Source organism: Brachycentrus maculatus, unplaced genomic scaffold, assembly GCF_059751285.1.
Source record: "Brachycentrus maculatus isolate JH-2025_06_01 unplaced genomic scaffold, ASM5975128v1 h1tg000051l, whole genome shotgun sequence".
NCBI classification, from domain to species: Eukaryota; Metazoa; Arthropoda; class Insecta; order Trichoptera; family Brachycentridae; genus Brachycentrus; species Brachycentrus maculatus.
The window spans coordinates 127103-142889 of NW_028280805.1; the positions used below are offsets into that span (position 1 = coordinate 127103).

Here is a 15787-nt window from a genome sequence, read left to right on the forward strand (position 1 = left end):
TTAAGAGTCAGTCCCTTATTCTTAGAGCCCTTATTTCAGTTTTGTTAATTTATGCCCAAATAAGGTCAAGCTATTATACCACGGCCCGAGAACGCAATTAGCGTACCCAAATATAGCCAATTAAAATAGAGGGGGAACGAAAGACGCGTGGGTTAATCCCAGTTTAGATCCAGCTTCATCGCCACGACATTCTACAATAACAAAAAATGAATTATGCATCAGTCATTGTAGAGGAATACGCCACGTTATAAATAATGGTTCTGTGTGCTCAGACTTCCATCTTCTTTCATACAAAAAAGAACGATTGATGTTTCATATCGAATTGAGACACCCATAATAAATATCTGACCCATAGGGCGCTTGTGCACTATACGGAATTTTACTTTTCGGCAGTCCGGTTTATTTTTTTAATAAAAGCAACTACGATAGTTTAGCGTGATCGAATTCCGCGTAGTGCACAAACGCTCTTATTCAACCAATTTTTTTTTTGGAAGTTACTCTTTGAATTTTTATGCAACATAATAGCAAAGTTCCTTAAGACACCTCAAAGGTTTTAAGGTACTCCGAAATGGCTTATTTCATTCTGTTATGTTTTATTCCAAAATTCGGTATACTCTAAACTAAATTATATTAATTATAACTAAATTGGCTACTAGAACACCCACAAGGGGTAAGTTTATAAAACGGTAATTGACACCTTACCAAAAAGTAGTAAAGGGTAGAAAAACCGACTAATCGGTTGGCAGCGAAAAGCCGACTAGTCGGCTTTTGGTAGTTAATCACTGGTAGGATATAATTTATGGATGTTTTTGTTAAAATGTGCATTTATTGCTATTAGTACCAATTTATTTGGTTTTTAAGTATTGGAATAAAAAAAATTACGAGTCTATTTAGTAGATTTAAGTTTGTACTGAAATTTCTTGGTGGAACTGCATTTTATAGAATAAAATAACAACTATACATAAATGTAGTTTTTTCAACATAAATTTTATTTGACCGGCGACCGGGTTGATCGCCAGTTTGATGATGTCGGTTACGACGAAACCCGGTCGCTGGTCAAATAAATTTATGTGGAAAAAAACTATAGTTGTTATTTTATTATAGAAGTATTCATAAATTATCTTAAAATTTGACTGCTGTATCTTTCCCTTTGTTTCCTACCCACTCCAGTTAAAAAAATATGTTTCTTATTATAAATACGTGTTTTCAAAATTGATCCGTTATTTAATGACTTTGTGGATAATAGAAAAAGGTTATATAGAACTATGTTGCCTAGTACTCGAATTTTGTTACCGCGTTTTTGATCTCGTGATTCTTTGAATGTTTTAATTTGAGGATGTTTTTTAATCAAATCAACAAGATTCTTAAATTTTGGACGAATAGTATTTGAGTATCGAGGAAGTGTGTAGCTAGTATTGTGCACTGTGCATAGATCGAGGCAAAGGTCACGATAATGATTCGAACCACATGTGGATGTACAATAAGGAGTCAATGTACATAAGAGACAAAACATTTCATTTGCATATTTATATATTCGTGGGATGTCCTCGAGTGGAAGTTTAATCAAGCCACAAAGGATAGTGCGACATTCAAAGAAAAGACAACCGCACACATTAACTGGAGATTTACGTCAATGCTTACTTGTGGTTAAAATCGTAAATGAATCATTCAATAAAAAAAAAAATGAATTAAGTTATGCAAAATTTTTACCGAAATAAAGTTACTTGAAGATAACGCGATAAGGTTAGTGAAAATTAGATACCGATAAAAGTGTTGTGTAAATAATGATAAGCATAAAAATAGTAATTAAGAGATAGGAATTAACCTAACCTAATATAAATTATACATAAAAATAAAACAAAGAAAGAGACAGCGATAGCTCAACCGGAAAAATGTGTTACTTCGACTGTGACTTTTTGGCGTAAAAACGTTATTCTATGAAAAAAAAACCAGCACACTCAATTTTTTATGCATTCGGAACCATCCATCTGACAATGTAACTTTTGTAATTATACGTTTATTTAAAAAAAAAACACAGTAAAAAATGAGACGGAAATTTATTTTATTTTATTTGTTTATTATTTGATCAAACAATTCATTTTAGTCAAATGTTACCTGGGTTTAAAGAAAATTAAGTTGCGATTTATCGTTTATTGGGCTTTAATGGCTACGGTTGACCTACCTTGATTCCACAACTGAATTTTAATGTTTAAACGAGACATTTTAAAGTAAACAGATTATATGAAATACGATAAGATTATAATTAATATTTTTTAAGCAAAGAAATACTAAAAACGTAAAAATTTAATAAAATAAATGAATCTGAATAATACGAGTAGATTTTTTTTACCGTAAGTTAATATGATATAATTAGTCTTTGAAATGTTATATCCACCATTGAAAATAGCGCAGTACTTATGCATGTAAATATTATTAAACCCCATTAACCTTATAGGGATAGTGCAAATAAATGACTATTAACCCGATGGTTGCCAGAGACGAGATATCTCGTCAGTACTTTTGATGACGTATTACTCCGCAGTTTTAACTCATATTGACAATCTGTCAAAAACGGAACATACATTGCCATCTGTTGAAGTTCTCACAAAATATTTTATAAAGTTTTTAAATACTTTTAAGTGATTTATCGGTATCACTTTCAGCTGACAGTTGACAGATGTCATTAGGGCTACCACTCAAACCACTTGAAATATTGATTATTTTAATCGATTGTTTTGAACGCCAGGGGTTTTTATTTTGCTCAATTTTTTGTGTTTTTCTTATTATTTTAAAATATTCCATTGATAAATAATAGTTGTGTGTTAATATTAAATTTAATAAAAACTTGCGTGTGCGACTTAGTGTGACAACCCTGAAAATTTGAAACTGGTTTAACTTCAAGAATAAAACTCTAACAATCGATGCGGGATATAATATTTGGTAAGTAAATTATAATTCAATAAAAACAACAAAAAAAAATCTTTAGACAACTTTTTTTTTTCAAAAAAATACTTGGCCTGTTGAGCACTGCGGCGTAATTTATTTGCGGCTATGAAAAGGTTAAATTTGCGTTCATCCTACTCTATTCATCTGACAAAGTGTATGTATAATTATGTCTTTAAATAAACTGTTATAGCGAAAAAAAATGCAAAGAATTCCGAATAGCATTGATTCGCTAACATAGCATCATTTTTCATATAAACGTATTATTATTTACATACATATACAGTGTTGCCTCGCATAACGAACGCTGCGTACAACGAACTTTATGTTAGTCTATTACGCGATTCGTTCTGCGAGTCGCGTAAAGGTCGATAGCACTTGATGCACTGGTACGAACATACATCAACGCGAGACAGCCAAAAACATGAGGACTTTACCCTGCAAGACTTAGTAGACTCGTCAATCTGAGTCTGACAAAAAAATAATTCAGATTTTTTATTGCTATTCCTCGATCTACCGCAAAAAAAATATATCGATAACCGTTCTGGGTCCAATGGACCCTTATGTAAAGTTTGGAATTTTCTTTACTTGTAACCCTCGTATAAATGATATATTTTATCTACACATAATTTACATTTTATATTTATATTACACACCGTTTGTGGGAAACGTCTAAAAGCGTCTTTAACATACTGATGGTAGATAGCGGGAGACGCTTATAAGCGTTCTATTTGCTTACTTTTGGTACAGCGCGAGACCAATGAAAATACCGCCCGACAAATATGTTAAGAATTTCAATAAACACAACTAATTTCGAAACGGGTCTGTTGGACCCGGTTGGTAGACAGAGAGTTAAAGTACCATATTTTATGCTACGAAATAAATTTTGAAACATGTATTGTTATGGGAAAATACGTTTCACACAACGAATTTGCTCCTGGAACGAATTAAGTGCGTTATGCGAGGCATCACTGTACTGTACTTGAAATAAAAACGTAACAATTTATTTCGTTACGTACAAAGTACTACATAGCTTTATTGGGCAGTGTAAAATGTTGACAATTTATTATTTTTAATAAGGTCATATCAATCATTGGGGTCTATGTCACTATGCATATTTTATAAACAAACCTTGTTACGATATTATGGTGGAGAAAGTAATTAAAGTCCTGTACATACAATAATAAATTATTGTACAGTACCGCGTACAGAACGAATGAGTCAAATTATAGAAAATATGGAAGTTGGAGAAAGTTCTAATATTGTAGTTGAAGCTAACTTCTAGGGAGAAATTTACACATTTTTGACATCTCAATATATTTGATGAAAATTATGAAGTCTGGGTATTTACAGGGTTTATGACCTGTCACAGGCTTGTTTGAGTGATCACTTTATACACATGTAACATTCACCATTCTACTAATGATTAACAACCATACTACTCAAAATTCGGAATTTGTACACATATGTCCTTTAATTGACTCCTTCTTTCACATGAGTTCTTGACTTGACTTGTTGTAAACTTTTTTTTAGCAGAGACCCTTATGAAATGTTCTTTGTAAAAAAATCATAAGCGATTATATTATATTAATTTAGTGTCATTTCTTACTAAAAAATTCCTCGTCTAGATTAATGTACTATGATGTCAAAGCATACATTTTGATTTATATTACACTACATATTTTTTTGGAACTCATACATATATCACATAATTCTCACGTCACTTCACGTGTGAGTTCGCGGCAGTATCTATGGTTGATTTGAGTAAACTAACACCATAAAACCACTAAATTAGAATTATATATATACCAATGCTTATAATGGAGGAATAAAAACAATAAATCTATATTGCTAATTTCAATGGAATTCAAATCTTTAAACAAAAAACTATCGGCACGATTTACTTGCATGATCTCACCATTTCGTAAAAACTGTAAGTTCTTACCAGCTACAATATCATCGATTGTTTTTTTTTTAATTACAGTAAAACTTCGATATAACGCACTGATTGAGGGGAGGGGTATTCGTTAAAACCGAAGTCCATTATATAAAAATAGGTTTAAAATAAATAAATATTTTAAAATATGAACACCGTATTTAGATATAAATTAACAATACAAAACACAGACAAAATTGTATTGATCGTCTTCAGACACTCGTTGGAAGTGACTAAGCTGTTTGATATCGAGGCGCTTTGTATGCACTTTTGATGTATTGAGACATAATTTGTGATTATCATGGCCGCTGAAAATTGTTTTCATGCAGCGACACTTGAATTTAAGCATGTATAATATTAACAGAACGTTTTAAATTTTTTTACATGTGATCGATGTTTTGTCCATTATATCCGAAGTTCGATTAATAATTACTTAAATCCTTATCCGCACCCGATGATGCATAGTGCACCGCATGATATAAACGCAGTGTTATCTGGAGTTTTAGCACACGAAGAAAAGGTGATCAGGCCTCCGCTTCAGCTACCAGTCCAGGGTAATATTGAATAAAGATCAGAGTGAAAAATCACTTGTATTTATTTGACCTCCCCCCTGGGAATCGAACCCGGGACCTCCAGTGCGGTAGCCGAGCGTGCTCACACTATGGAGGCGGACAAGAAAAAAGTCCTCAAAATAAAGTCAGTATGAATATTTCATCTATATCCGATGTTGTAATCTCTGTGATATTTTGTTTTATAAGATCAAATTTTAATCGGACACACAGGTTAATCTATACCTAGATAGTTCAAGAAGGTATTACTCAATATTATAGTTATTACAGTACCAATATATATATAAATTATTTTTCAAACTTCGGTTAAGTAGTGGTCTATTATATCGAGGTTTTACTGTATACTTTTCATATCCGTTTATTGGTATCCATGATCAATAATCAGACAATATATCCGTCAATATTTCATGCACTATGATAGCACAAATGACATGCGGGCTTCTAGTTACTGAGTGGGTACATTGCATATACTGAAGCTCAACTAATTGTCTAGTCTCTGCTACACGCGATTTTTTCATTACGAGGGGGACATACAAAATAGGGTGTAATAATTCACATAAGTTAATAGTTTCACCGAACTAGATCAAACGAACATTCATCACAAACGTAATGCAGGAAGGAAAACAAATTGCTTCCCAACTCATATATCACGATTAATTGTAAAATATTTTAAATCACTTTAATAAAATAACACGTGTTAAAACATCACAATACTGCAAGCCACTATGGCTTAGGCGTTTTATTGCCGAGATTGTTTTATATGAATATTTAAATCACTTTTAATCAAATAACACGTGTTAAAACATAAAACAAGTCACTTTACTGCTTGCCACTATTTAACCGTTTAACACACTCTGTGATACAGCTTCCCAGCTTGACCGCCAAAATACATTGACATCAAATCGGTATTTCGACGTCGCGCTTTTAGCAACATATACCAGAGTCGATATATCGGTTCTCAGCATTCCAAAGGTAAATAACATTTGACTAAAAAAGGAACAAAATATCGGCGTTGGAATGGGTATAGCGTATAGGTAATACGCGCGTTTTTAAACACATCAGTGATAGGTGTTTTTTACCTGGGACAATTTAAAACATGCCTTTGTTTACTGCAAAGCACCGCTATCAGTTAAACGTAACAGCAACACACGCAAAACTAATCATTGCTTATGGCGGACAGCATGCTTCTTGACAGCCGAAGTCACTTAGCATTTTCAATGTTTTCGATTGGATTTTTGTTTCTTTATTTTATTTAATTGCTTCAAAAGCACTGTGAAATTAAACATATTTAGAATGTGTGCTTTCACTTTTCTTTCTTTTCCGTCTAACCACACTGAGCCACAGCATCGCATGCCCGAGTACAGCTAGTTAGTAAAACAAATTTAAAAGTAGGCTACGCTGTGATGACTCACGATGATGATGTGAAATTGCGAGTGCTTATTTGAACATCCGACTTCCTAATTCGCTCGCAAACTTCCTTTTCGCCGATCGAACTCGTATGTCTTTGCTATCTAATTAACAGTGGACAAATGGTCCTGGAAAAACTCGGCCACAGAAACAAAATGCCTGTCTGCTTCTATTACCACGTCCATTACGACATCTGCAGTTGACTATCCACAATGACGGGAGCTCAAAAAGCTGCTCTCCAGCGTGACCAGGGAGAGGTCCTGCCCAACATTTTGGCCATGCTCCAGCCCAAGAAGACCGAGAAGAAGGCGCAATAATACGGCGGCTCCACTTTTCCCCTTCAGACTTAGCAAATTGACAACGTTTTTACTATCATAAATTTTTGTATCTATTATTATCATTTTCATGTCATATCCACATCTCGGCTGTCCAAACATAAAACACAGTAAGGGACATTTTTGTTTAGTACGTTTTTTTGCATTTTTGGACTAAGTAGAATCTACTTACTCCAAAAATGCAAAAAAAACGTACTAAAAAATATGTCCCTTACTGTTATTTTTAGTTGGGACAGCCGATCTGTACAGGCGCCCTTGAGGTAGTATTTTACGAAAATGGCACTATATAAACTATCCAAAATTATTATTTATTATTGTTGACCAGTTTCCCGCGGTATGCCGGATCAAAGCGGGAAGTAACAATTTAAAATAGGTAACGCGATAGCAAGAGCATGGAATGTATAAATTTAAGGACTGTCTATCCTTAGTGCTCTTATCATGGAAGTACCTTTTTATTTTATCAGCTCTAGAGCGTCCGCTGACAAAAACAATAACACTGGACTTCAAATACAGAAAATAGGGGTTTTAAATATTATATTTGATGACAGACTGATAAATTCGGTCAAATATTGACATAACAGCTAAAGGATTTGTTGACCCGGTCTAAATATCTTCTTATTCTTCATGAGCCCTCCGTCCTCCACTGCAGGATACAGGCCTCTTCAGTATCTTTCCATTTCCTTCGGTCGGTTACTGTTTGCAGTTTGTTTGGTTTGTTTGTCTAATATCGGCATAACGGATTTAATATAATAATATATGGTAGAAAGATGAAAATATTTTGTAAATTATTAATTCAAAACATTTTGACTGTGTGCAAATACTTGTTCAAAAATAAGTATTTGGACACACTCAAAATGTTGTAAATAAATTAACTGGTCAAATTATAAGCTCAAATAATAAAAATGAAAATGATATTTTCTGGCGTTTCTCATGTATGTGATTATAATCCAGGATTCGGACCTCACATATAATAAAAGAGTTTCTGCTCAGTAAAAAGCTTCTTTTCATCTCACCAATAGTGAAGTTCTAGTGATTCAAGAACAAGGTTTCTAAACTGGTTCATATATATAGAATTTCCAAGAATTTGAGTATTGTAACATTAACCAATTCTACCCACTATTGACAACCGTCAATAGTGGATAGAATTGGTGAATGTTACACGTGTGTAAAGTGATCACTTAAACCAGCCTATGACGGTCGTCAGCCCAGTAAATGCCCAGACTTCCATATCTTTGATGAGATGTCAAAATTATTAATTCTATCAGACGCTGAACACTGTACGTATTACGTTTGCATGGCGTTATTTTTTTATTCAAACATGTTTCCAGGTTCTCGAAAATAAGACTATTTCTCGGTTTGTTTTATTAGGTTTATGCTTCGAAAAGATTGTTCGCATGAATACGTAGAGTTGAAGAGCCTTTCAGCGGATATTTGTGCCGGAGTCACACTTAAAAGGTCAAACAGCCGCATTCGCCTCCGGACCTACAGTTTGCCGACCTACCCGCCAGGGCACTCTCGTTTGCTTACCAGCATTCGTACTAGTATGTATAATTTTTGCGCTGCTAACATTTATGTCCATTACGTAGATAATACGTTCGAAACAAAGCTAATAAAATAAATATAATATAATTCAAATGTAACTTTGTTTTAAAATCACTATAAATATTTTATTATAACTTAATTATAATGTCTACCGGTTTCGAAAAACCGGTAGACATTATAATTAAGACATTTATCATTAAAACATTTATAGTGATTTTAAAACAAAGTTACATTTTAATTATAAAATGTAAAATCACAAAGTTAATGCTTCAAATACAAATTATAAAATAAATAAACTTTACATATCCAAAATTAAGAAATACCAGACATGTTTCGTGGAAGCCGAATCTCAAATATCTTAATATTGTATTGACAATAGAAACATGTATTTATATATATGCACTTATGATAAACGGTTGCATGGCTAACCATAGCATTAGCTTTAAGTGATGACCGCTGGTCAGTGCACTTTGATCGGAGAATTATGATACAGTTAGTTAAACTGCCAGATGGATCTTTAAGCCAAGCAAAAAGTTTTATCAATCCACTTTCGATTCCGCAGTGACTTTGTAGTAATATGTTTCCATTTTAAATTCATGGTTTACTTGGTATTTGTGCTATTTACTTGGTAAATAGCGGTATTTAACCAAGTAAAAGTTATTATTTTTTGATATCTTAACATAGACAAAGAAGAATATGGAAGTCTTGGCATTTACGGAGCTTACGACCGTCAAAGGCTGGTTTAAGTGATCACTTTACACACGTGCAACATTTACCAATTCTACCTATGATTGAGAACCACACTACACAAATTCTTGGAACGTCTATATATATTGTTCAAATTCGAAACATAGTGCTTGAATTTACTAGAGACATCTATGGTGAGATGAGCTTTTTTTATGTAGAAACTCTTTCATTTGTATGCGAGGTCCGACTTCTGGATTATAATCATATACATGAGAAACGCTAGAAAATATCAGACTTCCATATTCTCTTCTTCATCTATGTTGAGATGTCACAAAATAATATTTAAAAAAATAACTCCTATAATTGGAGAAAATAAAGATTTGTGAAAAAGTATTTGGACACACTCAAAATGTTGTAAGTAAAACATAAATTAAAAATTAACTTTCGATTGGCTAGAATTTAGAACAGGGAAACGTTACGGATGCAGATGGTGAGGTATGGATTGATTGCAGAATATTACCTATCAATATTGCTCGAACTCCTTCATGTCGAAAGCATCAATAGTGCATAGCGGAAACATCACTCACGTCTATGTACGTAAGTAATTATGTAAATAATCATATAACACAAAAGGCTAGTGCACCAGAAGAGATAACAGTTATAACGTTATCTCTAAATATATCATTGAAGTATCTCAAAAATAGACCCGAAACGGACGGGAACGAAGAATGAAATATTAGATCCGTGATTTGTTTAAATATTACGTCTTAGAAACAAGGCTGAATCTCACTGGAATCCCGTTTAAGCGAAAAAATAGCCAAATAAATATTGCTTTTTATTAAATTTTCAAAAAAAAATTAAAAAATGTATATATTAATTAAGGTTTCTACGAATCCGATGCATATCGATTTCATTGCTCTAAGACTCTTAGTAATGTGTTTGTATCGTATAATTGTCCGCCTCCGTAGTGTAATGGTCAGCACGCTCGGCTACCGTTCTGGAGGTCCCGGGGTAAAAATAAATATAAGTAATTTTTTCACTGTAATATTTATTCAATATTACCATGGACTGGTACCTGAAGCGGAGGGCTGATCACCTTTCCTTCATGTGTAAAACGATCATGATAACACTGCGTTTATAAGACACAGTGCCCTATGCACCATTGGGGTGCGGATAAGGGTTTTATTATTTATTATTATTATTAAATTTTAGGCGTGTATCATACAAAAATACAAGGGTCATTCATAAAATAAGGTTCTCACATTTTTTTTAATGTACAACTTTATTCTTTTCCTTTATCATTTTAAAGCTTAAATATTCTATTTTTCTACGTAATCGTCGCTTCTTTTGCGGACGATGATCCTACTTTGGTATCTCCAAGTCATAAAATTCTATCGCTATTCCTCTGAGAAATCGAATAACCTCATCCTTGACTTCATCATCAGTATAGAAGCGCATTCCACCCAAGTATTCCTTTGATTTTATTTCTCGTATCACAGAGATGCGACTAACTCCTAGGAAACTGTTACTTTTTCAGTTACCCGATGGGGGTAGTATCCGTTACTTTTCTCAAATTGTGTTTAATTTTTTACGTCAAATACACACACAAAGTTAGAAATACGTAATATATAACCAAATTTGTGCACTGATTGGCGTGATTAGGTTTAAATTATCTACAACATTTTGAGTGTGTCCAAATACTTGTTCACAAAATCTGGATTATCTCCAATAGATGTCTCTAGTGAAGTTCTAGTGATTCAAGAACAAGGTTTCTAAATTGGTTCATATATATAGAACTTCCAAGAATTCGAGTAGTGTGGTTGTCAATAATGGGTAGAATTGGTGAATGTTACACGTGTGTAAAGTGATCACTTAAACCAGCCTATGACAGTCGTCAGCCCCGTAAATGCCCAGACTTCCATATTCTTCTTCATCTTTGATGAGATGTCAAAAAATAATATTAAATTATCTAATTAACGAATCTTATTACCAGAGGAAGTCATCATTCAATTCGATCTAGTATCTAGTGACTGTTACTTTTCGGCTACCCGATTTTATTCGTATGAAAGAAGATGTAAGTTTTTGCATCACAGGGCTTACAACCTGGCATTTGGCTGGCGTAAGTGATCACTTTATATACTTGTGTAGCGTTCATTATTCTGCCCAATATTGAACATCCATATTGCATTCATTTTTTGAACTTGAATATGGTCTTGCATCCCTTTCAGATGTTAGCAGTCGTAATTTCTGGGATGCTCAGACTTTCATATTGAAAAAAAACGACATCTCAAGTTAAGACCCCTTTAATAAAAATAAAGGATTGGTCCATTGTGTAGATAAATACATTCAACATAAAGTTAATAAATTAAAAACTTAAAATATCCAAAGATAAGCAATAATACACATGTTTCGTGTAAGACAAATATTGAATATGTCAATATTGTATTGACAACAGAAACACTTATTTATGTACATATATGTATGCACTTATGATTAAATGATTACATATCTAACCGTTTTTCAATTCAAACCCATATCCGCTCCCCAATGGTGCATAGGGCACTGCATTATATAAACACAGTGTTATCTTGATCGTTAATATACGAAGGAAAGGTGATTAGCCCTCTGCTTCAGGTACCAGTCCAGGGTAATATTGAATAAATATTAGAGTGAAAAAATCACTTATATTTATTTGACCCCCCCTGGGAATCGAACCTGGACCTCCAGAAAGGTAGCCGAGCGTGCTGACCATTACACTACGGAGGCGAATATCTATCCATTGCATAGTAAATTTAATATAATAATAAAAGTTGAAAATGATCAAATAATACGGGCGTGAAAATCAGGAAAAATAATACGACACAAGTATAAGAACAAATAGTGGAAGGATGAAAAAAAATACGAAAACAACCGAGAACAAAATAGTCAGATGATTATTATTTACCTTTCAAACGTTCAAGGAAAACTTGTCAGCAACGAAACACTTGTTTAGCGTAAATAAATATGCACAGAATATTTCACAGAACACGCAAGTTTGCATAGCCGAAGGAACAAAAGAAATGCAAGGCACAAAAATGTATCTGATTTCGAAGAATGCAAGTGTTGACAACCCACGCAATGCGAAAATAAGTACGGACGAAATGGTAAACACAGGACACTGTACAGCAGACACTGCGCACGGGCGAGAATGTGGAACGTACGGCTGTCTGGCGTGACGACCGTCTGGCGACTGGTATAACGATAAACTGGATGTACTTTGGAACTAGAGAACTGCGGCTGACTGCTTCAAGCCGAACGTACGTTTTACAATGACGCAAGCCCTCGGCCCGATGTGTCACTCCAGGGTTGTGCACAATGATCTCGAATAAAATAAATAAATAAAATATAATAAGAATCTCACAAAGTTCTTCTTTGTAATTATGCCTTGTAGTCAGCACTGACTGCCGACGTATCGGATCATATTTCGGCTAATACAACCAGTGAACTAAGTAATATAGAAAAATATATATTGGATATTAAATTGTGTATTAAAAGCATTGATAACTTTGTGGTATGATAATAGAACACTCCTTATCATCCATTGTTCACTTTGTGAAATACCACTTTTATAAAAGTGGTATTACACAAAGTGAACAATGGATGATAAGGAGTGTTCTATTACCTTACCATAAAGTTAACAATGCTTTTAATACACAAAATAAAGAAAAGGTTATTAGTTAACTCGACAAAAACTGATGCCTTCATTTTTGCCCCTAACTTTTTTTAATAGAATTTAATTACTAAAATTAATACATTCAGATAGCAAAGAGTTAAGTTCATGAATAATTCACCCCCATTTTCATCTTAAAAGTCGAATTTACAAAAAAAGTACTCCATAAAGAGTGCCTGCATAACGGAAATATATTATAACATCAAAATTTTCACGTACTTAGGTTTAAACGATTTAAAATTAACGTCGAATATAACTAACTAACCATCATGCCGCTTCGCTGCAGGAGTAGGCAGAGAGAATAGAACGCCCGACCACCCTGTCCTTGCGTACTCATAATACATGTCCGTCGATTATTTCGACTCTCAACCCGGCCGCTTTCAAGCATTTGACATACCTGATTGTGCCAAGTTTACCTCGGTCTTTCTCTGTTTTTTTCCAACTACATTTGCCTCATAAATTTGTTTAATTTCACAAAATTATAATATGATATTTATCTATTGTACAATAAATATAAAAATATTATTTAAGCAAATCATTTTGCCAACCCTGTTGTGGATATCATTCTATGGCATAATTTTTCATTTTGTTGGTACCCATTTTCACATAGAAAATAATTCCCTCAGCTTCTCATTTTTACTATAATATGTGGTTCCTATTATTTTAATATACATAAGTAATTCTATGTTTGAATGCTCAATATCTTTTAATAATATTATTAAGAGGTCAAATATATTATTAACTTTTATATTATATGCTTATAACTCAAAATATTAAAATTATATTTTGTATTGTATGTTAATTTAAGTGTTTATATTAGTAAATACTTAAAAGTAATAATAACACATTTTATAAAAATAAAAAATTATTTGACTGGTTGCTGCTCTCAATAAATGGAGCAATGGAGAGATCACAAATTTCGAAAGTGGACAATTTTTTATTAATTTATCTCAAAACATATTACATACAAAAGTCATATATATAATATTCCTGATGAGTAACTTCTATTTCTCATTTTGCGACATGGAATTAATGTTGACAGGACACAAATAAGGGAGTTACAAAGAAGATAAAATTTAAAAAAAAACCTAATACAGGGCAAAAATATAAAACAATAAACAGGTATAATAAATAGGCATTAAAAAACATACGGTAAGAAACGTGTTCAAAAGAAACAAATGAGAAAATATAACTAATCACTAACATGGATATCTTTCCCTAAAGAATTTTTTTCAGTTCATTTTCATTCACTTCATTTAGAATCCCTGATAGAGTTCTATTTCATATATCGCTCACTCCTTTCAAGAACGTCATAAATAAAAAAAAACTTGATTTTTCAGGAGAACATTTTTAAAGTTTAAAAATGAATTAAAAATAAATATCAAGCCACTTATTGAACTTTTTACTGTGCAACAGATCTTTTTAGGTAAAACCTGAAGGTTTTTTCTCCATTTGAAAAATATTTAGTATATTTCAAAAAATAATTTAATAATACCTTTTCTTCAAAATGCAAAAATAACACTTACTGCCCTGTAGCGGGTAAATTTAAGATAAAAATATGCCTCTTTTGCTGGGATATAGCACATTTTCTGGGCATTTCGAAAACATGCACAACTGAAATTGACGATTTTTGATTTATGACGTTCTTGAAAGGAATGAGCGATATGTCAGGCAGATATATAGATAGTTAATATGCTTCCCTAGGTGCATTGAAGAAGTCAAGGGAAGCTGTACAAAAAAATTATAATTACATATTGATTAATTACATATTATATTAATTAAATATTGTTACTGATATCCCAACAACGGTTATCCACAAAAGGCAGAAAACTATTTGAATTACTGAAGGCATATTATCAGGAAAAACAAAGTTTAGTAACAGGTAACGTTAATCAAGCAAGAAGACAATCTCAAACAAGGGAATCAAATTATATTTTTTTATATTTTATACTTGAATGGAATAAGGAATAAGACTATCATTTACAACGTTTTGAGTATGTCCAAATACTTGGCCACACTCAAAACGTTGTAAATAAATTAAGTGGTCAAATAATAGCTGAAATAAAACATGAAAATGGCATTTTATAGCGTTTCTCAAGTATATGAATATAATCCAGTTACAAATGAAACAAAATGAAAGAGTTTCTGGTTAATAAAAAGCTTGTCTAATCCTATCATAGATATCTCTTGTGAAGTCTATAGAGTTCAAGAACTATGTATAGAGATAATTCAATATATCTAGAAGACTCGAGAATTTTAAGTGTGGTTGTCATTCATGGGTAAATTGGTAAATGTTACACGTGTGTAAAGTGATTACTTAAAACCAGCCTATGACGGTCGTAAGCCCCGTCAATGCCATGACATATATTCTTCTTCATCTTTGTTGAGAGGACAAAAAATGATACTAACATAAAACTATCTATCATATTCACTACTTCAATATTCATATATTTATTAAATAATGATCTTTTGTATTCTTTAAATATAAATAAATAAAAAAACAAAGAAATCTTGGCATAAAAATGTTTATAGAACAAAAAGTAGACATTTCTTTTGATTATTTAGGTCCCTTAGTGTATCATTTATATTAATTGCGAATCTGTAAAACAATTTTCATCTAGTTATATTTTATCACTATCTTTGATCCTGGTATTTCATC

At 32.6% G+C, this 15787-nt stretch overlaps 1 protein-coding gene across 4 annotated transcripts in view; it reads right to left on the reverse strand.

Moving 5' to 3' along the window:
• drpr (multiple EGF like domains draper) overlaps positions 1–15787 on the reverse strand; it is a 61228-nt gene that overhangs the window by 44743 nt on the left and 698 nt on the right. For 2 of the 4 annotated variants that reach the window (XM_088277961.1, XM_088277959.1), the window contains exon 1: positions 12364–12650. The exons of the other annotated variants lie outside the window; for them this stretch is intronic. The gene's annotated coding sequence lies outside the window, so the exon portion shown is untranslated. Of the gene's footprint in view, positions 1–12363; positions 12651–15787 lie in introns of those variants that run through there. 4 annotated transcript variants of the gene reach the window in all.